A 26,889-nucleotide genomic window follows, 5' to 3' on the forward strand; every position below is an offset into this window, starting at 1 on the left:
ATAAAAAGCCATGCAATCGTGGCATTGCCACAGCCCACTTCAGATACCGCACTTTGCAAGTAGGTCTTTTCGCAGAAGGGGAAGGATGGGGAGCTACTAAATCTTAGTCATTTTAAAAGCCTAGCAACAGAGCTATAACAAAAGCTATGACATATATTAAATGCTTTTCACTGGGGACTGTGCCAAACGCACACCACAATGGTGAACGCAGCAGCATCTGGGCAGCGCGAGCTCTCGGCCTTGTTAACAAGGTGATGTGCGCACCATTGTGCTTGTTGGGAGTGAAGAAGACTATCCCAGCCAGTTGGCCTATAGTAGTCGGCTGACAGAAGCCCGCACCCAGTCTTACAAAGAAAGTGGTAGCCAGAAGGAAATGCAGTTATTTGTTTAGATGAGAAAAATTATTCCCCTCGGAATAAACTGCCTGTGCTCCTAAACAGAGAAAAGCATCCTGTGTGCGAACTATTTCTACCATCGGAATCTCGTGCTTGTGATTGAGTCACAGAGCTAATCGGAGTTTCATGAGAGCATTAACATCACGCAGGAACCAGTGTACTAGAGTCACAGACAAGGGGTCCTAGCTATAACCCCAGTGCCACTCAGGAGTATGAAGCAAGAGGATTTCTACTTCTAGGCCAGCCTGGGGCATATAGTGAATTCTTCATCTCAAAAATAAATGGGGATGGGTTGTCAGATAGATAGATAGATAGATAGATAGATAGATAGATAGATAGATAGATAGATAGATAATTATGTGCATATTAATTTCACCCATGCTTTGCCCAATGGAGTAATCTTTAGCTCTAGGGAATACAGTACCTCCAGTGGATACCTGATACCACAGATGATATTAAATCCTACACACACACACATACACACACACACACACACACACACACACACACACACACACACCTATAATAGTTTGATTCATAAAAGACACAGTAAGACATTAGCAATGACTAGCAATACACTAATCCCACGTAGGATAAAAGGGCTATGTGCACAGCCAGCTGCGATGACACGTGCCTCTGATCCCAGCACTTGTGGGTAATGGTACACCAATCTCTGTGTTAGAGGCCGCCAAGGAGTTCAGGCCAGCCAGGGCTACATAATGAGGCCCTATTCAAAAGAAGGAAAAAAATAAGTGCGCTGTCCCCTTCCTCCAAGTATCTTACTGTGTTTTCTCATAAGAGACACCCTGTCCAGCTCCTCTTGGGCATATCTGAGTTGCCGACATAACTCCATTTGTGCTTTGAACAGGATTAAGTAAAACCAAAGGTTACCTGCATCCAAGTGCTGGCCACATTCCTGTAGCGCTGACGATCGCCAGGGCTCCTGAGTGAGTAACAGTCGTGACATACACAGTCCACATCAATGGAGTGCAGGATGACTCATGCTCTGAGCTGCTCAGAACATGACATTTTCAGTTTCCCTCATTACTCAGAACTGCATGCAGGTCAGGTCCCAGGGCCTAGCATGGTTTGGAGAATTATCTAGTATTACTTTGCCTCAGTAGCAAATGTTCGTCTCCTGCCGTTACAGAAATGCCATCCCTCTGTTTCAAGAACCTTATTCCCCCATTCAATATACCCAGTAGCTCTAAAATCCTCATTTTCTGTTTCCTCAGGATTTCATACAGTCGCTGACAGCACCTCTGCCTTCTCTCTATTACAAACGAGGCTTGTGTGTAACTGAGCAGCTCTCTGTGTCTCACACGGAACTGAAAGGAACACCTAAGCAGGTAATTACCCTGAGTTTTTGCCATGTTCTCTTACGTTATTGACCAGCCCTTGTAATAACTGTTCTGAACAGCCATCAGCCCAGAATCTTATAAACAGGAGCACTGGGCATAGTGACGTTTTGCAATTGGATTTTGCAGTGCAGCATGGAAAGACACAAGCAGAAAGGGATTTCTAAATAGAGAACTGCAAACATGAGCGCTACTTAAAAGGATAAAAGGAGGAATTACATCAGGGAGGTTGTGGCATGGCTCAACGGCAAAGCATGAAACCTGGAATTTGGATCCCCAGCAGCTACGTTAAAAAGGAAGGCATGGTGGTGTGCAGCTCCCAGCACTGAAGGAGACAGAAAGGCAGAAAGCCCCTTAAAGTCCACTGGCTAGCAGGTCGGTACAGTTTTGGGCTCCATGTCTGAGATATAGGACAGAGAACAGATTGTGTGTGTGTGTGTGTGTGTGTGTGTGTGTGTGTGTGTGTGTGTGTGTGTGTGTGTTGGGGGTGGGGGGTTTTGCCCAAAACCAACCTCTAGCTGCCATATGGTCAGACAACCCTAGGTACACATTAAAAGAAACAGTGGAGAGAGAAGAAGAGAGAAGAGAAGAAAAGAAAAAGAAATAGAAGAAATAGTACCCAAACACCTGTTTGATCTCTGAAAGTGGGAGTCAGGTAGAAAGAAGTGTAAGGAAACTGCCATCTCTGGTTTGACCCCAAGATGCTGTTGATACGCAGTAGGTGACGGCACAGAACGAATCCTGCTGCATACTGTGTGGAAGAGAGGAAAAATGAATTTCACTACAGACCCAAGTCCAGTGTACGGGAGAACCCCTGGCATGAGGCAGCATAAGCATTTAGAAACGGAATTAAGTGGATGGAGTGTAGCTTATTACTGACTGAATGTTCTTGTTAAATTGTTCAGGCAAAAGGTTGGTCAGTGTGGGTAGCTGACCACTGAGGATGAGAGGCGGCCAGACTGAAGACCAGCGTCTGTCTCCCCTTCCCTGCTATTTTACTCATCAAAGACTCCAGTGAGCTTATGCACAAGACTGGGGTGTTGGCTATGGCCACCCTGCCAGCAGGAATGGCTGGCTTTTCTAGCTTCAGTATGAAAAGGTCTTATGGAAACTATTCAGTGGTTTATACAGGCTTACTTCCCATTCTTCAGGTCAGCACATGAGGCCAAGAAAACAGGTGCCATTTTAGCATCACACCCAGACTTATGGCTGAAGTGAGGAAGGCACCCTCCCAGAAACAATGCTTACCTCGTAGGTTTCCTTTCTCAATGTGTGAACAATACTTCATAGGTCAGTCATATGCTATAGCTCAGTGACTAGGCAACCTGAGCCTTTCTTAAGACAGGGTCATTTATGTAACGCCAGCTGATCTTGAACTGTCCGAGTTCAGGCTGAGGCTGGCCAGACGCTGATCCTCAGGCCTCACTCAACCTCTGAGTACTGGAACTACAAGCGTGTGTCACCAGGCCTGGCTCGGCAACTCTACTCTTCTGGGGGACTTTGAGCATGTCTATGTCTAGGTTGTCACTTCAGGAAAAGTCTGTGACAGGGCTGATAGTGGAAAGCTAGAATCCTGAAAGCAATGAGGAGAGATGCATGTGCAATGATTCTGAATCCTCTCAGTTACCCACGCCCCTCTCTCACAAGTCTGCATGCTGGTCAGAGGGACGAACCAGAATGAAACTTTCTACCAGCTTCTAGGCAATGTTGGAATCCACTGAGGATTCATTGTTACCAGTCTTTCTACTGGATTCGGGTTTTTATAGTGTTGGGGTGTTTTCTTTTAGTTGGGAAAACAGTACAGAATTTGAAGCACTAACCAAGAAAATCAGTTTTACCTTGAGACCAGAGAAATGGCTCCGTGGTTAAAAGCACAAGAGGACAGGCTCTGATTACTAGCACCCATGTGGTGGCTCACAACCATCTGTAACTCCAGTCCTGAGTGACTGGATGGCCTGGTCTGGCGTAACTGGCACTGCGTGCATGTAGTTGCACAAGCATACATGCAGGCACACACACAGGCATAAATAAACATCCTTTTTAAAAAAAAGAAAATCAGTTCTGCATGTGGGGGTTAGAAAGAAAACGGCCCACACAGGCCTGCAGGGAGTGCACTGCTAGGAGACATGGTCTTGTTGTGACATGCTTGAAGGCAGTGTGTCACTGGGCCACAATCTGAGGTCTCAGATGCTCAAGCCAAGCCCCATGTGGCATTTTTCTCTTCCTTCTGCCTGCCAATCCAGATGTCAAACTTTCAGTTCCTTCCCCAGCACCATGTCTACCTGCATGCTGCCGTGCTTCCTGCCACGATGGTATAATAGACCAATAAACCTCTGAAACTGTAAGACAGTCCCCAATTAGATGGTTTTCTTTATAACACTTGTCATGGTCACAGTGTCTCTTTACAGAAATAGAAACCCTAGCAAAGATACTACATGAACAGACAAATTAGGAGTGAAAATGAGAACCTTGTGTATGGGGGGGGGGGCTACTAAGTGTGTTTGCTGTTTGTTTTGTTTTGCCTTTGAGAACATACTATGTAGCTGAGGATAACCTTGATCTTCTGATCCTCCTGTGTCTACCTCCTGAGGGTTAGATTAGAAGATGTCTGTGCTAACACACCAATTTTATGCCATGACGGAATGAGACCCAGGGCCCCATGCATGCCAGATGCATTTGCTTCTATATGAGTACTATCTTTGAAAACCCACCAAAACTATCAAGGAAAAATAGCATTGGTTACACCTCAGAAAAACTTACAGGTAGCTAAAAGAAAGGTGGCACTGGAAACTTTACAGCATACACTTGTTTAGCATTTTCAGTTTTTAATTGTTTCTGTATTTTATATTTAAAATATATATAACAACATATTTTAATCAAAATAAGAGGCACATCCAGGTACAATGGCTGCTTCACCCAGTCAGTACTCCAGAGGCTGAGAAAGAAGCTCACAAGTGAGCCTAGTGTGACTACTACATAAGACTTTATTAAATAAGCAGACAAACTGACCCACTGTAGCAGGAAATATTTTTTATAAAAATGCACCAACCCACACTAACACTAGCTACTTCTGGCCCCTGTGCCACCGCCTCCATGGCTAGCACCATGCAGTAACCACCAATGCTCACATTCCCAGCCATCCACCCTTTGTGGTTAGCAGTCAAAAAATCCCCATAACCCAGTCAAATCAAAACTCTGGAGGCTTGTAATTTGTCAATCAGATTTATATCAGTAAATTCTCACCCCACAGCTCTCTGTACCTAGATTCTGTAGGTAGAGAACTGAATTCTCAGAAGTGCGGACATTCCTGAGAGCGCAGGTGAGACTACATCTTCTGCTCACACTCCTGGTCCAAGAATGATATGATATAATATAATATAACATAATATAATATAACATAACATAACATAACATAACATTCCTGAAGCCCTCTGGACACAGGAACACAGGAGCAGCCTAAACAGGATCCTTCCGGTTTCTGCCTGTGCCCAGACCTGACCCTGTGACAGAGCACTCTAACCACATCCTTCTGGGAGAAAGCCAGTCTCCAGGAGTACTGACACACAGGCTTACTGGAGGGTCAAACCAGCCACTTCAGGAACAGCAAGATCCACCTAACGCCAGAGATAAGCAGATGTCAAGAAATAAAGGCAAGAACTTAAGCAACAGAAACCAAGGCCACTTGGCATCATCAGAACCCAGTCCCACCACCACAGCAAGCCCTGAATACCCCAACACACCAGAAAAGAAAGATTTCGATTTAAAATCACAACTCATGAAGACATTAGAGGACTCTAAGAAGGACATAAATAACTTCCTTAAAGAAATACATGACAACACAGGTAAACAGGTAGAAGCCCTTAAAGAGGAAACACATGAATCCCTTAAAGAATTAGAGGAAAACACAACCAAACAAGTGAAGGAATTGAGCAAAACCATCCAGGACTTAAAAATAGAAATGAACAATAAAGAAATCACAAAGGGAAGTGATCCTGGAGATAGAAAACCTAGGAAAGAGATCAGTGGTCATAGATGCAAACATCACCAACAGAATACAAGAGAAAGAAGAATCTTAGTGTGGAAGATACCATAGAAAAAACTGACACAACAGTCAAAGAAAATACAAAACACAAAAAGTTCCTAATCCAAAACATCCAGAAATTCCAGGACACAATGAGTAGACCACACTTAGGGATAAGAGGTATAGAGAGTAAAGACTCCCAACTTAAAGGGCCAGTGAATATCTTCAACAAAATTATAGAAGAAAATTTCACTAACCTAAAGAAAACATAAAAGTAGCCTACAGACTCCCAATAGATTGAACCAGAAAAGATGTTCCTCTGTCACATAATAGTCAAAACACCAAATGAATAAAACAAAGAATATTAAAAGCAGCAAGGGGAAAAGGTCAAGTAATATATAAAGGCAATTCTATCAGAATGACACCAGACTTCTCACCAGAGACTATGAAAGCCAGAGGATCCTGGGCAGATGTCATACAGATCCTAAGCGAACACAAATGCCAGCCCAGGTTACTGTATCCAGCAAAATTCTCAATTAACATAGATGGAGAAACCAAGATAGTCCATGACAAAACCAAATTTACACGATATCTTTCCACAAATCCAGCCCTACAAAGGATAATAGATGGAAAACTCAAACACAGGGAGGGAAATGACACCCTAGAAAAAGCAAGAAGTAATCTAATTTCAACTAATCCAAAACAAGATAACCACAAAAACATAATTCCGACTCTAACAACAAAAATAAAGGGAAACAGTAATCATTGGTCCCTATTATATCTCAACATCAATGAACTCAATTCTTCAATAAAAAGACATAGACAAACAGAATGAATACTAAAAGAGGACTCAGCATTTTGCTGCATACAAGAAACATACCTCAGTGACCAAGACAGACACTACCTCAGAGTAAAAGGCTGGAAAATAAATTTACAAGCAAATGGTCCCAAGAAACAAGCTGGAGTAGCAATTCTAATATTAAAAATATTGACTTTCAACCAAAAGTTATCAAAAAAGATAAGGAAGGACACTTCATATTCATCAAGGAAAAAAATCCACCAAGATGAACTCTCAATACTGAATATCCATGTTCCAAATGCAAGGGCACCTACATTCATAAAAGAAACCTTTCTAAACCTCAAAGAACACATTGTACCTCACACAATAATAGTGGGAGACTTCAACACCCCACTCTCATCAAGGGATAGATCATGGAAAAAGAAACTAAACAGACACATAGAGAAACTAACAGAAGTTATGAACCAAATGGATTTAATAGATATTTATAATACACTTCATCCTAAAACAAAAGGATATACCGGGGCTGGAGAGATGGCTCAGTGGTTAAGAGCACCGACTGCTCTTCCTGAGGTCCTGAGTTCAAATCCCAGCAACCACATGGTGGCTCACAGCCATCTGTGATGAGATTCGATGCCCTCTTCTGGTGTGTCTGAAGACAGCTACAGTGTACTCATATACAATAAATAAATCTTTAAAAAAAAAAAAAAAAGGATATACCTTCTTCTCAGCACCTCATGGTACCGTCTCCAAAACTGATCATATAATTGGTCACAACACAGGCCTCAACAAGTACAAGAAGATTGAAATAATCCCATGCATCCTATCAGATCACAATGGATTAAGGCTGGTCTTCAGTAACAACAAAAAAGACAGAAAGTCAATATACACATGGAAGTTGAACAATGCTCTACTCAATGATAACCTGGTCAAGGAAGAAATAAAGAAATTAAAAACTTTTTAGAATTTAATAAATAATGAAGGCACAATATACCCAAACTTATGGGACACAATGAAAGCTGTGCTAAGAGGAAAACTTGTAGCTCTGAGTGCCTCCAAAAAGAAACTGGAGAGAGCATACATTAGCAGCTTGACAGCACACCTAAAAGTTGTAGAACAAAAAGAAGCAAATACGCCCACAGGAAATAATCAAACTCAGGGCTAAAATCAACCAAGTAGAAATAAAAAGAACTATACAAAGAATCAACAAAACCAGGAGCTGGTTCTTTGAGAAAATCAACAAGATAGATAAAACCTTAGCCAAACTAACCAGAGGGCATAGAGAATGTATCCAAATTAACAAAATCAGGAATGAAAAGAAAGAGACAAGAAGAGAAACTGGAGAAATTCAAAAAATCAGATCCTACTACAAAATCCTACACTCAACAAAACTGAGAAATCTGGAGGAAATGGACAATTTTCTAGGCAGATACTTTGCCAAGTACCAAAGATAAATCAGGATCAGATAAACCATTTGAACAGGCCCATAACTCCCCCCCCCCAAAAAAATAGAAGTAGCCCAGGACCAGACGGGATTAGTGCAGAATTCTATCAAACCTTCATAGAAGACCTAACACTAATCCTGTCCAAACTGTTCCACAAAATAGAAACAGAAGGAGCACTACCCAATTCCTTCTATGAAGCCACACCCTTATACGTAATTAAGGGTAATACTTAATTACCCTTATACGTAAACCACACGAAGACCCAACAAAGAAAGAGGACTTCAGAACAATTTCCCTTATGAATATTGATGCAAAAACACTCAATAAAATTATTGCAAACTGAATCCAAGAATACATCAAAACGATCATCCATCATGATCAAGTAGGCTTCATCCCAGGCATAGAGGGATGGTACAATATATGGAAATCCATCAATGTATATCCATCCATTATATAAACAAACTCAAAGAGAAAACCCACATGATCATCTCATTAGATGCTGAGAAGCATTTGACAAAATTCAATGCCACTTAATGTTAAAAGTCTTGGAAAGATCAGGAATTCAAGGCCCATACCTAAAATAGTAAAAAAACAAAATACAGCAAACCAGTAGCTAACATCAAACTAAATGGAAAGAAACTTGAAGCAATCCCACTAAAATCAGGGACTGGGCAAGGCTGCCCATTCTCTCCCTACTTATTCAATATAATACTCGAAGTCCTAGCCAGAGCAATCAGACAAGGAAAGGAGGCCAAAGGGATACAAATTGGAAAGGAAGAAATAAAAATATCACTATTTGCAGACGATATGGTAGGATACTTAAGTAACCCCAAAAGTTTCACCAGAGAACTCCTACAGCTAATAAACAACTTCAGCAAAGTGACTGGGTATAAAATTAACTCAAACAAATCAGTAGCCTTCCTCTACTCAAAGGATAAACAGACTGAGACAGAAATTAGGGAAATGACGCCCTTCACAATAGTCACAAATAATATAAAATACCTCGGTGTGACTTTAGCCAAGCAAGTAAAAGATCTGTATGACAAGAACTTCAACTCTGAAGAAAGAAGTCAAAGAAGATCTCAGAAGATGGAAAGATCTCCCATGCTCATGGATTGGCAGGATTAATATAGTAAAAATGGCCATCTTGCCAAAAGCAATCTACAGATTCAATGCAATCCCCATCAAAATTCCAACTCAATTCTTCATAGAGATAGAAAGAGCAATTTGGAAATTCATTTGGAATAACAAAAAACCCAGAATAGTGAAAACTATACTCAACAATAAAAGAACTTCTAGGGAATCACCATCTCTGACTTCAAGCAGTATTACAGAGCAATAGTCATAAAAGTCATGTATGGTATTGGTACAGAGACAGGCAGATAGATCAGTGGAACAGAATTAAAGACCCAGAAATCAACCCACACACCTATGGTCACCTGATCTTTGACAAAGGAGCTAAAACTATCCAATGGAAAAAAAGAGCATTTTCAACAAATGGTGCTGGTTCAACTGGAGGTCAGCACGTAGAAGAATACAAATCAACCCATTCTTATTGCCCTGAACAAAGCTCAAGTCCAAATGGATCAAGGACCTCCAAATTAAACCAGATACACTCAAACTATTAGAAGAAAGAGTGGGGCAGAGACTCAAATACATGAGCACTGGGGAAAATTTCCAGAACAGAACATCAATGGTTTATACTCTAAGATCAAGAATCAACAAATAGGACCTCATAAAATTACCTTCTATAAGCCAAAGGACACTGTCATTAGGAAAAAACAGCAATCAACAGATTGGGAAAAGATCTTTACCAATCCCACATCTGATAAACGGCTAATATCCAGTACATATAAAGAACCCAAGAAGTTAGAATCCAGAGAATCATATAACCCTATTAAAAATGGGGTTCTCAACTGAAGAGTATTGAATGACTGAGAAGCACCTAAAGAAATGTTCAACATCTTTAGTCATAAGGGAAATGCAAATCAAAACAACCCTGAGATTTCACCTCACACCAGTGAGAATGGCTAAGATCAAAAACTCAGGTGACAGCAGATGCTGACGAGGATGTGGAGAAAGAGGAACACTCCTCCATTGTTGGTGGGATTGCAGACTGGTACAACCACTCTAGAAATCAGTCTGGAGGTTCCTCAGAAAATTGGACATTGAACTACCTGAGGACCCAGCTATACCTCTCTTGGGCATATACCCAAAAGATGCCCCAACATATAACAAAGACACATGCTCCACTATGTTCATAGCAGCCTTATTTATAATAGTCAGAAGCTGGAAACAACCCAGATGTCCCTTCAACAGAGGAATGGATACAGAAAATGTGGTACATCTACACAGTGGAATACTATTCAGGTGTACTCCAAAGAGGACACATGGACAGACACATGGCTCCAGCTGCATATGTAGCAGAGGATGACCTTGTTGGGCATCAATGGTAGGAGAAGCCCTTGGTCCTGCCAAGGCTCGACCCCCCCCCAGTGCAGGGGAATATCAGGGTAAGGAGGCAGGAAGGGGTGGGTGGATGGGTTGGGGAACAGCCTTATAGAAGAAGGGGGAGAGGGATGGGGTGGGGAGTTTATGGACAGGAAACCAGGAAAGGGGGTAACATTTGAAATGTAAATAAATAAAAATATCCAATAAAAGAAAAAAGAAAAAATTCTCACCCCACAAAATGTTCAAACAATAAACTCAGAGCCAGTTGATGTTGATATAAACTGCCCACCTAGATAAGACAAATTGTCCTGTAATTATCCATTGCTTATAAGATATTCATAGCTACCTGTGGCTATTTAAAGCCATGCAAAATCTGGATCACTTTCTCTTTCTTCCTTCCTTCCTTCCTTTCTTCCTTCTTTCCTTCCTTCCTGCCTTCCTTCCTTCCTCTCTCCTTCCTATCTCTCCTGCCTCTCAAAAACCCTCAGCCTGCCCTCCTTTCTACTATCCAATCACAGGCTCTAGCCTGGTCTTTCACCTGCCTTCACCTGCTTACAGACAGCAATCTATAGCACACACTGGCTCTGTGGAATCTAATGAAAAAGATCTTCATCCACAGCAGTGGGAAAGTACATGACCTATGGGAAAATGGATCATGAGTGCACGCGCGTACACACACACACACACACACACACACACACACACACACACACACACATGGTATTGAGGTATTGAGAAGCCAATGAAAGAGTTCTGGATCAGAGATTGAGGGGATAGTGCATTATGGGACTGCACTTAAAGTAATGGGTGAGTTCGTGTAGACAGTCTGGCAGTGGCTACGCAGGCAAAGCCCTGGGAGATTTAGAAAGACTTAACTGGGACCAGGCAACTGCAGCAAGGTGTATCTGGTGTCTGGGGAAGAAAGATAAATATATTGGGCATTTTCCTTGGAAATTTCAACTCTTTGCTAATGATTATTTACAACAGATTGGTCACGTGTTTATCATTACTCCTGTCTGAGATCCGCTCAAAAACAGTGAAGTCTCAGGAGTGCTTGAGATTCTGGGTTCAATCCCAACCACCACCAAAAAGAAACTGTGAGTAAATAAAGGTTTGCACTTATAAAAAGCAGCAGTAGAAGTTATGGGTCTGGCATTAGTTTCCCATCACTGTAACCAGTAAACTAAGTTCATTCAAATTAAAAGAAGAAGCGGCAGTGTTTTAGGGTTCAGTCCATGCTTCGTAGGGGAGCACGTGATAGAGGAACTGCTTACCTTACACAAGACATATTCCTGTGGTCCACAAAAGAACAACTCACTCCACCTAGGCCTGGAGATCCGAACACGGAGGCGCTCGCCCTGCAGACGATTCTGATCTGCAGGATTCTTGAAAGCCTCTGTGTGGAACGTATCTCCACATAGCCTTACCACTGCTGTGCGGACGGACCGACGCCACTTTAAACACCCATACAAGGTGTGAGTAAAGACTGTGAAAGAAGAATAGAATTCCATTCTCCTTAATTTACCAATGGCCAGAATACTGACTTGCAAGTATGTGAATGCCAGATTGAATATAGAAAATAATCCTGTACCAAAAATGGGTGTTCCTTCACATACAGTCGTGTCTTCTCTGATAGAATGCCCCACTCCTCTACAGGAACACCTACCGGTTGACAGAAATCCCCATAAAAATTTTAGCATTGCAAAACCAAAGAGTAACAGATGCACAAACATAAAACAAGCTGTAAGTGAAACTGACAGTGCAGAGGAACATTTTAATTAGTACCTTCAGACTGAAAGACATTCATAAAAGAAGTATAAAAATGTATAAAAAAGTATAAAAATTCATAAAAGAAGTATAGTATAAAAATAGCTCCATTCAAAAATCACTTGAAAGCAAAGTTAACCAAAACGAATAAGATTTTTGGGAAATAAAGTTGCATTTTTTTCAAAATTTAGAACAAGGAAAAAAGATGTGAAAACTAGAAAAGATAGAAAGCCTTAGGATAAAAACAAATAGTAACATTGAAGGGATAGGAACATCACACCAGGGGTAGGGGGAACACCTGAAAATAGAGATGGAAATATCTGAAAAATAAGGATGAGGACATTTCTCAGAACTGTAGAACATGGTTTTAAACTAGAAGGGTTTATGTAGGATCCAGTGATGTGACAGAAAGACACAATCCATCCAAGTCATACCATTAAAAATGTTAAGAAACCCAGACACCGTGGGAGAGAGACCCGACCGCCTGGTCAGGTGGGCACTCCTGAGGCTGCAGAGCGGAAGAGACCACCAACACTGCCCACCCCTGCCCACATCCCTGGCCCAAGAGGAAACTGTATAAGGCCTCTGGGTCCCCGTGGGGGAGGGCCCAGGAGCGGCAGGACCGCTGCCTCTGAGACACCGCCGGAACCTGAAGGAAACAGACTGGATAAACAGTTCTCTGCACCCAAATCCCGTGGGAGGGAGAGCTAAACCCTCAGAGAGGCAGACACGCCTGGGAAACCAGAAGAGACTGCACTCTGCATACACATCTCGGACGCCAGAGGAAAACAGCAAACGCCATCTGGAACCCTGGTGCACTAAAGCTCCCGGAAACGGCAGCACAGATCTTCCTGGTTGCTGCTGCCGTGGAGAGGTCTTGGGCAGCACCACGAGAGCAAACTTGAGCCTCGGGACCACAGGTAAGACCAACTTTTCTGCTGCAAGTGACCTGTCTGGTGAACTCAAGACACGGGCCCACAGGAACTGCTGAAGACCTGTAGAGAGGGAAAACTACACGCCCGAAAGCAGAACACTCTGTCGCCATAACAGGCTGAAAGAAAACAGGAAAACAGGTCTACAGCACTCCTGACACACAGGCTTATAAGGCAGTCTAGCCACTGTCAGAAATAGCAGAACAAAGTAACACTAGAGATAATCTGATGGCAAGAGGCAAGCGCAGGAACCCAAGCAACAGAAACCAAGACTACATGGCACCATCGGAGCCCAATTCTCCCACCAAAAAAAACATGGAATATCCAAACACACCAGAAAAGCAAGATCTAGTTTCAAAATCATATTTGATCATGATGCTGGAGGACTTCAAGAAAGACGTGAAGAACTCCCTTAGAGAACAAGTAGAAGCCTACAGAGAGGAATCACAAAAATGCCTGAAAGAATTCCAGGAAAACATAATTAAACAAGTAGAAGCCCATAGAGAGGAGTCACAAAAATCCCTGAAAGAATTCCAGGAAAACACAATCAAACAGTTGAAGGAATTAAAAATGGAAATAGAAGCAATCAAGAAAGAACACATGGAAACAACCCTGGATATAGGAAACCAAAAGAAGAGACAAGGAGCTGCAGATACAAGCTTCACCAACAGAATACAGGAGATGGAAGAGAGAATCTCAGGAGCAGAAGATTCCATAGAAATCATTGACTCAACTGTCAAAGATAATGTAAAGCGGAAAAAGCTACTGGTCCAAAACATACAGGAAATCCAGGACTCAATGAGAAGATCAAACCTAAGGATAATAGGTATAGAAGAGAGTGAAGACTCCCAGCTCAAAGGACCAGTAAATATCTTCAACAAAATACGACAGGAAGCAATAATCACTATTCCTTAATATCTCTCAACATCAATGGCCTCAACTCCCCAATAAAGAGACATAGATTAACAAACTGGATACGCAACGAGGACCCTGCATTCTGCTGCCTACAGGAAACACACCTCAGAGACAAAGACAGACACTACCTCAGAGTGAAAGGCTGGAAAACAACTTTCCAAGCAAATGGTCGGAAGAAGCAAGCTGGAGTTGCCATTCTAATATCAGATAAAATCAATTTTCAACTAAAAGTCATCAAAAAAGATAAGGAAGGACACTTCATATTCATCAAAGGAAAAATCCACCAAGATGAACTCTCAATCCTAAATATCTATGCCCCAAATACAAGGGCACCTACATATGTAAAAGAAACCTTACTAAAGCTCAAAACACACATTGCACCTCACACAATAATAGTGGGAGATTTCAACACCCCACTCTCATCAATGGACAGATCATGGAAACAGAAATTAAACAGAGACATAGACAGACTAAGAGAAGTCATGAGCCAAATGGACTTAACGGATATTTATAGAACATTCTATCCTAAAGCAGAAGGATATACCTTCTTCTCAGCTCCTCATGGTACTTTCTCCAAAACTGACCATATAATTGGTCAAAAAACAGGCCTCAACAGGTACAGAAAGATAGAAATAATCCCATGCGTGCTATCGGACCACCACAGCCTAAAACTGGTCTTCAATAACAATAAGGGAAGAATGCCCACATATACGTGGAAATTGAACAATGCTCTACTCAATGATAACCTGGTCAAGGAAGAAATAAAGAAAGAAATTAAAGACTTTTTAGAATTTAATGAAAATGAAGGTACAACATACCCAAACTTATGGGACACAATGAAAGCTGTGCTAAGAGGAAAATTCATAGCGCTGAGTGCCTGCAGAAAGAAACAGGAAAGAGCATATGTCAGCAGCTTGACAGCACACCTAAAAGCTCTAGAACAAAAAGAAGCAAATACACCCAGGAGGAGTAGAAGGCAGGAAATAATCAAACTCAGAGGTGAAATCAACCAAGTAGAAACAAAAAGGACCATAGAATCAACAGAACCAAAAGTTGGTTCTTTGAGAAAATCAACAAGATAGATAAACTCTTAGCCAGACTAACGAGAGGACACAGAGAGTGTGTCCAAATTAACAAACTCAGAAATGAAAAGGGAGACATAACTACAGATTCAGAGGAAATTCAAAAAATCATCAGATCTTACTATAAAAGCCTATATTCAACAAAACTTGAAAATCTACAGGAAATGGACAATTTCCTAGACAGATACCAGGTACCGAAGTTAAATCAGGAACAGATAAACCAGTTAAACAACCCCATAACTCCTAAGGAAATAGAAGCAGTCATTAAAGGTCTCCCAACCAAAAAGAGCCCAGGTCCAGACGGGTTTAGTGCAGAATTCTATCAGACCTTCATAGAAGACCTCATACCAATATTATCCAAACTATTCCACAAATTGAAACAGATGGAGCACTACAGAATTCCTTCTATGAAGCCACAATTACTCTTATATCTAAACCACACAAAGACCCAACAAAGAAAGAGAACTTCAGACCAATTTCTCTTATGAATATCGACGCAAAAATACTCAATAAAATTCTGGCAAACCGAATCCAAGAGCACATTAAAACAATCATCCACCATGATCAAGTAGGCTTCATCCCAGGCATGCAGGGATGGTTTAATATATGGAAAACCATCAACGTGATCCATTATATAAACAAACTGAAAGAACAAAACCACATGATCATTTCCTTAGATGCTGAGAAAGCATTTGACAAAATTCAACACCCCTTCATGATAAAAGTCCTGGAAAGAATAGGAATTCAAGGCCCATACTTAAACATAGTAAAAGCCATATACAGCAAACCAGTTGCTAACATTAAACTAAATGGAGAGAAACTTGAAGCAATCCCACTAAAATCAAGGACTAGACAAGGCTGCCCACTCTCTCCCTACTTATTCAATATAGTTCTTGAAGTTCTAGCCAGAGCAATCAGACAACAAAAGGAGATCAAGGGGATACAGATCGGAAAAGAAGAAGTCAAAATATCACTATTTGCAGATGATATGATAGTATACTTAAGTGATCCCAAAAGTTCCACCAGAGAACTACTAAAGCTGATAAACAACTTCAGCAAAGTGGCTGGGTATAAAATTAACTCAAATAAATCAGTAGCCTTCCTCTACACAAAAGAGAAACAAGCCGAGAAAGAAATTAGGGAAACGACACCCTTCATAATAGACCCAAATAATATAAAGTACCTCGGTGTGACTTTAACCAAGCAAGTAAAAGATCTGTACAATAAGAACTTCAAGACACTGAAGAAAGAAATTGAAGAAGACCTCAGAAGATGGAAAGATCTCTCATGCTCATGGATTGGCAGGATCAATATAGTAAAAATGGCCATTTTACCAAAAGCGATCTACAGATTCAATGCAATCCCCATCAAAATACCAATCCAATTCTTCAAAGAGTTAGACAGAACAATTTGCAAATTCATCTGGAATAACAAAAAACCCAGGATAGCTAAAACTATCCTCAACAATAAAAGGACTTCAGGGGGAATCACTATCCCTGAACTCAAGCAGTATTACAGAGCAATAGTGATAAAAACTGCATGGTATTGGTACAGAGACAGACAGATAGACCAATGGAATAGAATTGAAGACCCAGAAATGAACCTACACACCTATGGTCACTTGATTTTTGACAAAGGAGCCAAAACCATCCAATGGGAAAAAGATAGCATTTTCAGCAAATGGTGCTGGTTCAACTGGAGGTCAATATGTAGAAGAATGCAGATTGATCCATGCTTATCACCCTGTACAAAGCTTAAGTCCAAGTGGATCAAGGACCTCCACATCAAACCAGACACACTCAAACTAATAGAAGAAAAACTAGGGAAGCATATGGAACACATGGGCACTAGAAAAAATTTCCTGAACAAAACACCAATGGCTTATGCTCTAAGATCAAGAATCGACAAATGGGATCTCATAAAACTGCAAAGCTTCTGTAAGGCAAAGGACTCTGTGGTTAGGACAAAACGGCAACCAACAGATTGGGAAAAGATCTTTACCAATCCTACAACAGATAGAGGCCTTATATCCAAAATATACAAAGAACTCAAGAAGTTAGACTGCAGGGAGACAAATAACCCTATTAAAAAATGGGGTTCAGAGCTAAACAAAGAATTCACAGCTGAGGAATCCTGAACAGCTGAGAAGCACCTAAAGAAATGCTCAACATTTTCAGTCATGGGGAAATACAAATCAAAACAACCCTGAGATTTCACCTCACACCAGTGAGAATGGCTAAGATCAAAAACTCAGGTGACAGCAGACGCTGGTGAGGATGTGGAGAAAGAGGAACACTCCTCCATTGTTGGTGGGATTGCAGACTGGTACAACCATTCTGGAAATCAGTCTGGAGGTTCCTCAGAAAACTGAACATTCCAGTACCTGAGGGCCCAGCTATACCTCTCTTGGGCATATACCCAAAAGATGCCCCAACATATAAAAAAGACACGTGCTCCACTATGTTCATCGCAGCCTTATTTATAATAGCCAGAAACTGGAAAGAACCCAGATGCCCTTCAACAGAGGAATGGATACAGAAAATGTGGTACATCTACACAATGGAATATTACTCAGCTATCAAAAACAACGGCTTTATGAAATTCGTAGGCAAATGGTTGGAACTGGAAAATATCATTCTGAGTGAGCTAACCCAATCACAGAAAGACATACATGGTATGCATTCATTGATAAGTGGCTATTAGCCCAAATGCTTGAATTACCCTAGATGCCTAGAACAAATGAAACTCAAGACGGATGATCAAAATGTGAATGTTTCACGCCTTCTTTAAAAGGGGAACAAGAATACCCTTGGCAGGGAAGAGAGAGGCAAAGATTAAAACAGAGACTGAAGTAACACCCATTCAGAGCCTTCCCCACATGTGGCCCATACATATACAGCCACCCAATTAGACAAGATGGATGAAGCAAAGAAGTGCAGACCGACAGGAACCGGATGTAGATCGCTCCTGAGAGACACAGCCAGAATACAGCAAATACAGAGGCGAATGCCAGCAGCAAACCACTGAACTGAGAATAGAACCCCCGTTGAAGGAACCAGAGAAAGAACTGGAAGAGCTTGAAGGGGCTCGAGACCCCATATGTACAACAATGCCAAGCAACCAGAGCTTCCAGGGACTAAGCCACTACCTAAAGACTATACATGGACTGACCCTGGACTCTGACCCCATAGGTAGCAATGAATAGCCTAGTAAGAGCACCAGTGGAAGGGGAAGCCCTGGGTCCTGCTAAGACTGAACCCCCAGTGAACTAGACTGTTGGGGGGAGGGCGGCAATGGGGGGAGGGTTGGGAGGGGAATACCCATAAGGAAGGGGAGGGGGGAGGGGGATTTTTGCCCGGAAACCAGGAAAGGGAATAACACTCGAAATGTATATAAGAAATACTCAAGTTAATATAAAAAAAAAAGTAAAATCAACAGAATACAGAAAAAAATGTAAAGAAACTAAGTAAGAAGAGGCCTGTTGAAGACTTTAAGTTGGGGACTTGGAATCACAAAGAAGCATAATAAGGATGGTGCTACTTTTCTTAGAGGGAGAATTACGTGCATACTAGAAATATTTAGTCAACTAGATAATCATGTATGAATGAAAGGAATAGAAGATCTACCAGTCATGCACCATCTCTTTAGATCCTGGATGAAAAGAGAAAATAGCAATGTATACATGCACACAGACATATGCACGCACATATGCAAGAAAGCACATTGTCAGGAGGACGATCACTAACGTGTGTCAGGTCTCCATTGTTCTCGTTCTGTGATTAAGCCGTTAGAAGAAATGGCCTATTGTGGTCCAGCTTTCAATGGAAAAGTGATCTGACTTTGTCCCAATAGACCCCACGTCATAAAGGCTCAACCATCTCCCCATAGGCTGCTGAGCCCTCAGTGTGTAGACCTCATTCTCAGCCCATCATCACATGCCCAAGGTCAGATCCAGATTAAGGCAGGAGGAAGGGACTTCAAAGAGAGATCCCCAAGGTTCAGAGGAGTGAAGCAATAAGGTGATCCCCAGGGGTTAGAAGAGTGAAGCTAGAGGGTGTCTGTTTACAAGGGAAAATAGTAATAAAATAACAAGATTAAGAAAATGGAGTTTTGTAATTTTTTATTATCTCCTATAATAATAGGAAGCCTAAAATTGGCAAACCAAAACATAGCTGTACAAGCTGCATGTTGGTTTTAGAAGGTATACAATCTAAAACCAACACATAACTCAAGTGTAAAATTATAAGCCTTTTAAGTTAGATGGTAGAGTGCTTTACCTAAATTGACAGATTGATGGACTGGATGTCATTTGTACCTCATACTATGTAATTTACTTGTCATGACTTTTTTTCACTCATATCTGAGAGAAGAGGGGATTTTTTTGACAGAAAAGGTGAGGTGTAGTAGAATTTTCCCCTAGTTAATTAATTAGATAATAAAAACAACAAGAAGCTAGTCACTACGGGTAAGAAGGAGAAGGAGGGCCTCCAGGTTCAAGAGAGGAAGAGGGGACACAGAGGAAGGGAGAGTATTTTGGTATGGCAAGGAAGCAAGCAAGATGTAAACAGGGAACTGTTAGATCTGATGGTGGATTGCACCACTGGAAGATTTCTTTTTTATTTTTTATTTTTCTTGGATATTTTATGTATTTGCATTTCAAATGTTATTCCCTTTTCCCTACTCCCATACCCCTGCTTCTATGAAGATGCTCTCACTCCCACCCACCCACTCCAACCTCAACACCCTGGCATTACCTACATTGAGCCTTCACAGAACCAAAGACTTATCCTTCTATTGATGCTGGACAATGCCATTCTCTGCTACATATGCGGCTAGAGTCATAGGTCCCTCCATGTGTACTCATTGGTTGGTGATTTAGTCCCTGGAAGCTCTGGTGGGGTCTGGTTGGTCAGATCCAGATTAAGGCAGGAGGAAGGAGGCTTCAAAGAGAGATCCCCAAGGTTCAGAGGAGTGAAGCAATAGGGTGATTCCCCAGGGGTTAGAGGAGTGAAGCAATAGGGTGTCTGTTTGAACATACAAGGGAAAACAGTTGAAATTATATTCCCATAGGAAGCTATGGGGCTGCAAACCCCTTCAGCTCCTTCAGTCTTTTCTCTAACTCCTCATTTGGCGTCCCCTTGTTCAGTCCAATGGTTAACTGCAACCATCCTCATCTGTATCAGTAGGGCTCGGGCAGAGCCTCTCAGGAGACACCCATATCTGGCTCCTGTCAGCAAGCACTTCTTGGTAACAGCAATAGTGACTGGGTTCAGTGGCTGCATATAGAATGGATCCCCAGGTAGGGCAGTCTCTAGATGACCTTTCCTTCTGTCCCCACTCCACTCTTTGTCTCTGTATTTCCTCCTGTGAATATTTTGTTCTCCCTTCTAAAAAGGAATGAAATATCCACATTTTGGTCTTCCTTCTTCTTGGGCTTCATATGATCTGTGAATTTTTTCTTAGTTATTCCAAACCTTTGGGCTAATATCCATTTATCAGTGAGTCCATACCATGTGTGTTCCTTTGTAACTGGGTTACCTCACTCAGGAAGATATTTTCTAGTTCCATTCATTTGCCTAAGAATTTCATGTAGTCATTGTTTTTAATAGCTGAGTAGTACTCCATTGTGTAATGTACCACATTTTCTGTATCCATTCCTCTGTTGAAAGACATCTGGGTTCTTTCCAGCTTCTGGCTATTATAAATAAGGCTGCTATGAACATAGTGGAGCATATTCCCTTGTTATATGTTGGAGAATCTTTTGGGTATATGCCCAGGAGTGGTTTAGCTGGGTCCTCAGGTAGTATTATGTCCAATTTTCCAAGGAACCTCCAGATTGATTTCCAGAATAATTGTACCAGCTTGCAATCCCACCAAGGGAGGAGTGCTCCTCTTTCTCCACATCCTCAACAGCATCTGTTGTCACCTGAGATTTTGATCTTAGTCATTCTGACTGGTGTGAGGTGGTATCTCAGGGTTGTCTTGATTTGCATTTCACTGGTGACTAAGGATGTTGAACATTTCTTTAGGTGCTTCTCAGCCATTCAATATTCCTCAGTTGAGAATTCTTTGTTTAGCTCTGTACCCCAATTTTTAATAGGATTATTTGATTCTCTAGAGTCTAACTTCTTGAGTTCTTTGTATATTAGATAATAGTCCTCTTAAAGACATTTTCCCAATGTTGGTTGCTGTTTTTGTCCTAATGACAGTGTCCTTTGCCTTACAGAAGCTTTGCAATTTTATGAGGTCCCATTTGTTGATTTTTGATCTTATGATAGAAGCCATTTGTGTTCTATTCAGGAAATTTTCCTTTGTGCCTATGTGTTTGAGGCTTTTCCCTGCTTTCCTTCTATTAGTTTCAGTGTATCTGGTTTTATGTGGAGGTCTTTGATCCACTTGGACTTGAGGAGATAAGAATAGATAGATTTACATTCTTCTAAATGCTGACCACCTGTTGAACCAGCACCATTTGTTCAAAATGTTGTCTTTTTTTCCCTTGGATAGTTTTAGCTCCTTTGTCAAAGATCAAGTGACCATAGGCGTGTGGGTTCATTTCTGGGTCTTCAATTTTATTCCATTGATCTACCTGTCTGTCTCTGTACCAATACCATGCATGATTGCTTAAGGTCAGGAATGGTGATTTCCCCAAAGTATTTTCATTGTTGAGAATAGTTTTCACTATCCTGGGCTTTTTTGCTATTCCAAATGAATTTGCAAATTGCTCTTTTTAATTCTATGAAGAATTGAGTTGGAATTTTGTTGGGGGTTGCATTGAATCTGTAGATTGTCTTTGGCAAAATGGCCATCTTTACAATATTAATCCTGCCAACCCATGAGCATGAGAGATCTTTCTACCTTCTGAGATCTTCTTCAATTACTTTCTTCAGAGACTTGAAGTTCTTGTCATATAGATCTTTCACTTGCTTGGTTAGAGTCACACCAAGGTATTTTATATTGTTTGTGACTATTGTAAAGGGTGTCATTTCCCTAATTTCTTTCTCAGCTTGTTTTTCCTTTGAGTAGAGGAAGGCTACCAATTTGTTTGAGTTAATTTTATATCCAGCCACCTTCCTGAAGTTGTTTATCAACTGTAGGAATTCTCTGGTGGAATTTTTGGGGCTACTTAAGTGTACAATCATATCATCAGCAAATAGTGAAATTTTTACTTCTGTATCCCTTTGACCTCCTTTTGCTGTCTGATTGCTCTGGCTAGGACTTGGAGTACTATATTGAATAGTAGGGAGAGAGTGGGCAGCCTTGCCTAGTCCCTGATTTTAGTGGGATTGCTTCAAGTTTCTCTTCATTTAATTTGATGTTGGCTACTGGTTTGCTGTATATTGCTTTTACTATGTTTAAGTATGGGCCTTAAATTCCTGATCTTTCCAAGACTTTTAACATGAAGGGATGTTGAATTTTGTCAAATGCTCTCTCAGCATCTAATGAGATGATCATGTGGCGTTTTTTCCCTTGAGTTTGTTTATATAGTTAGTGGATTACGGTGATGGATTTCCATATATTGGACCATCCTTGCATTCCTGGGATGACGATTTCTAACATAGAATAGTTGAGGATGATAAATTCTGTGCCCAGTGGTTGTGTTATTGGTTTATTTTAAACTAAAATTGTCTAGTTTTTTCATTCTTGGTGACTCAGGTAGGCTGGAGGGAAAGAATTTAGCCATGGTGGAATTTGGCCAGGTTTTAGAAGGGGAAAATCAGGCAGGGACTGAGCTCCAGGGTAGAGGTAACCATAGCAGAGTGTGGGCTGGCGAGAGTGTGCCCCCAGCTAGCTACTCATAAACTTGGGCTGGCCATGGGGACTTAGAGAGCAATAAAGAGTTCTGAAGAGGCAGAGTCAGTGTTTGTGGGAAAGGTGTGGGTTAGGAGAAACATGAGGTTTCAGTCTCAGGCTGTATACCGGGCTGAAAACAGACCAACATCGCAGGTGCCTAGCCAGCAATAGCATGGATTGTTTTTTAGTAATTACATGCTACGCTTAGCCCTACATTCTCTCATTTGATGGGGATAATACATTCTACATTGATAATGAGCTTAAAACTAGTGATGTGTATGAAATGTTCTTCAAAGAAACAAGTGTACTTTAATTCATGTGTGTGTGTGTGTGTGTGTGTGTGTGTGTGCTGTGAGTTTTGTCTTAGAGCTTACAGGCTGATGCGAACAAGGGAAGTATTCCAATAATATGTGGTCATGCTGCCAAGACCTCACTTCTACTAGGCACTGAGCCATGTACCGTTGCGTGGGGGGGGGTGTTTTTTTTATTGTTGTTGTTGATGATTAAAAGATATCTGCTTCATTCCACAACTCATAAGTTCCAGAAGCAAAATTCCTCCTCACTTTAGAGCCAGTCTGGGGAAGCATTCTGCAGAGAATGATACACATCATATTAGTTGGGATGATGGTGACCTATGAGATAACCTCTGTGGCAGGAACAAGAGCTCACTTACCTTCTCTAGAAGCTGCTCCTGCTGCCCCCAGTGTGTGCCAGCCTCCACAGAAAGCAATTATCCACCACCATTTTCCTGTTTTCTCTATTCAGGGCTTTCTTAAAAGAAACCAAATCAAACTAAGGTCTATGTGATGGCCCTTTGTCTTGCAGATCCACCCTTCCACGTACATCCACTCCCTCTGCCATTTTCCTCAGATGTAAGTTGTTCACTCCTTTCTTTAGCTTCCTCATGTTCATTTTATAGCAACTATTTTACTCCCTGATCTACCTACTTCTCACTGTTGCTTTCCCTCTGGAACCCATTTTCCTTGAGACACCAGTGATCTTCTTGTTCTAATTTTCCCAACACTCCCTCCTCTACATTTTACTGAACAAGTCAAGTTCATGACTAGGGTGGACCACAATACTTGACACAGTATCCTGATATTACCCCTATTTCAGGCAATGTGGGGGTTGTTAGGGATAGAATAGTCACAGACTGTTGTCCCTGTTTCAAACAAGAGCACAGGCACAGTGAAATCCCTTGTTTAAGGCCTTACAACTATTGTATTAACTTTTACCTTCCAGCATGAAGAATGTGAAGTTTGTACAAGTTGGTAAAGGTCAGTAGGACTTTATGAAACAGTAGTGTGATGGTTTCTATCTGCTTGGTCCAGGAGGTGTAGCCTTGTTGGACTAAGTGTGCCACTGTGGGCATGGGCTTAAGACCCTCCTCCTAGCTGCCTGGAAGCCAGTCTTCCACTAGCAGCCTTCAGATGAAGATGTAGAACTCTCAGCTCTGCCTGCCTCATACCTGCCTAGATGCTGCCCTAGTCCAACCTTGATGATACTGGACTGAACCTGTGAACCTGTAAGCCAGCCCAATTAAATGTTGTACTTTGTAAGGCTTGCCTTGGTCATGGTGTCTGTTCACAGCAGTAAACCCTAACACAGGTGAATATTATATTTCGTGGCAGTTAGTTACATAAGTTAAAGTGAAATTATCATAAAGGGCTATGTGAATGCACTGTTAAAAACAGTGTGACGTCAACATCTCATGCCCATGCTAAGCACCTGAAACTGCCTATTTAATACAATATTTATTAATCCTGAGCGAGGTCCATGAGCTTCTGACCCTTGTGGTAAACACTGAAATGAAGCACTTTAAGAGTTAAAGCTCCATGCTTGTCTCAGAGGTCTCAACCCTGGGTTGGGGTAGCTTCTCTGGCTGCTTAGTCCTGTGGAGGAATACAGTCAGCAGAGTGAACGGACAGACGTACTGCAGGAAAGCTGCTCACCTCGGGAGAGCCAGGGCAGAGCACTGAGAAAGGCCCAAGTATAGGCTCTACTCTGCAGAGGCGTTCTCAGGGGATTCACCTCCTAAAGTCACACCCCTCCCAACCCTAACAACCATTCCACTTTGAATGCTTTGATTCATCCATTGATGTCGTCACTAAAGTGCTACCAGCATCAAACCACAGTATTTTATCACAGCAACAGGAAGAGGAACGCAAACAGCCCAACAGTTCTCAACACTGCCAAGTCTAAACAAGGCCTCTCTGGGACCCAAGGCAAACTGTTATAGTCCCTATAAAATTCAAAACAGCCGTAAGTAGCAGTCTTCCAACTTGAAATGAACAGACTGAGACCCCCTGAGGGCAAACACTGAATCCTGTCATTCTGTGTGGGACAGCAGGACCCACCACATCATCATGATCAAGTTCCAGACCACCCCACCCTAAAGACTTGCCGGTTACGGTAGCCCTCGTGGCCACTTGTCTTGGATGGTCCTGGTTACTGCCCATGGCTTCCCTTAGAAGATATACATGTTCCTTCCATGGGCTATTCCTTGCTGTTTCTGCTGATGCCTCAGCTTTGTTTCCAGAGGTTTCCTAACCTTTCTGTGCCTTGTGCATCCCAGCCCTCCCTCGGAGATCAGGGAGGAAGCCTCCTCAGCTCTTGCCTATGCATGTGTGCAAAAAGAACACCAAGTTCTGCTGCCAGCTTTAGTAGTAGCCAAGCCTACTCAAACCATGGGTGCTCCCTTCCCCCCACACACCTGTCTGTACATCCACTAAACATATTCTCTCTCCTTATCTTTTTATAAAACACAATATTTAGTGCCAAGACTTGGACTTAGAAACTCCACAGGTTCACTTCCCCAGGGCTACCCCAGGGAGAGCCATTGCTCACCAGCCCAAACTTCAGAGAATTGGTAAGCCCCCTCCCCCACACCGGTCAGAGTAAATGTCCCCATGGTCCCAGCAGAAAGTTCTTGAGCTCAGAGCTACCCCTGTGATGCTCTTGAGAAGAGAGATACTCAGTCTTTTCACTGACCCTTGTTCTAGGACATTGTCCCTTGGGCGAGATTTTCCTCTCTCCTCTGTGGTGGATCCTCTCTTGCTCCTGTGAAATCCTAGGCCTACGTGAACTGCTCTCCCTCCATCCCTTAGAGCACTGGTCCAGAACTTAGCCCTCAGATCACCACGTGATGACCTTGTGATCTGGCCTGGCTGTCATTCTCTCTGGACATTAATTGTATCCTCAGGACGCTTGTAGGGGTAAATAATAACTCTACTCTCACCGACAGGTTGGTTTTTGCCACCTTGTCCCTACTTACAGGGACCGCCCCATCTCATTTACAGTACACAGCAAGCAGTATCTCTAGATGGCCACTAAACTGGCATTTTAAACCAACTCTCTTGTTAGTGTTCTGTAGCGTAAGCTTCCCCCTCCCCCTTCCCTCATTCTCTCACCATTTGCTCTGCTCCCTGTTATCCTCGTGAAAAGCAGGTCTGGTCCCACTCCTTGCGTCCTGCCAGGGACTCTGCTGAGACTCTGCTTTCCTGCACGCACATGTGCAACCATCTGCCCCTCCACTTGTGCTCTCTCATGCGCATGCACAAAGACGCTGCACTGCTTCCCCCACCCCCACCTCCCCCACAAACACATACGCACAGGAGCGCTCTCTCTCTCTCTCTCTCTCTCTCTCTCTCTCTCTCTCTCTCTCTCTCTCTCTCCTTTCTTCCATGGGACTGCTGCAGGCACACTTGCGCTCCGGTGTCTCCTGCTGGCTTCTCTTTCTGCGTTTGGTGTCAGAGTTCTCTCACACTACCTGGGTGGAGACAGAAAGCTATGCTACTGGGCCCCCACCCCACTTGCTTGCTACGTGCACTGCGCTCCCTTGATCCTGCAACATCAGGGCCCCATAGCACAGAAACCCCAACGATGACCCACTGTGGACTCCCATGTATGCCACAACACAGCCCTTGCCTGTTC

At 42.2% G+C, this 26,889-nt stretch overlaps 1 long non-coding RNA gene across 1 annotated transcript in view; it reads right to left on the minus strand.

Moving 5' to 3' along the window:
- LOC120102808 (uncharacterized) overlaps positions 1-26,541 on the minus strand; it is a 39,396-nt gene extending 12,855 nt beyond the window's left edge. Inside the window, exon 1 of the long non-coding RNA XR_005504564.2 lies at positions 26,367-26,541. This is a non-coding gene — a long non-coding RNA (uncharacterized LOC120102808). The remainder of the gene's footprint in view (positions 1-26,366) is intronic.
- Between the last annotated feature and the right edge of the window lie 348 nt (positions 26,542-26,889).

The sequence above is a fragment of the Rattus norvegicus genome, chromosome 5 (assembly GCF_036323735.1).
Source record: "Rattus norvegicus strain BN/NHsdMcwi chromosome 5, GRCr8, whole genome shotgun sequence".
Classification (NCBI taxonomy): Eukaryota; Metazoa; Chordata; class Mammalia; order Rodentia; family Muridae; genus Rattus; species Rattus norvegicus.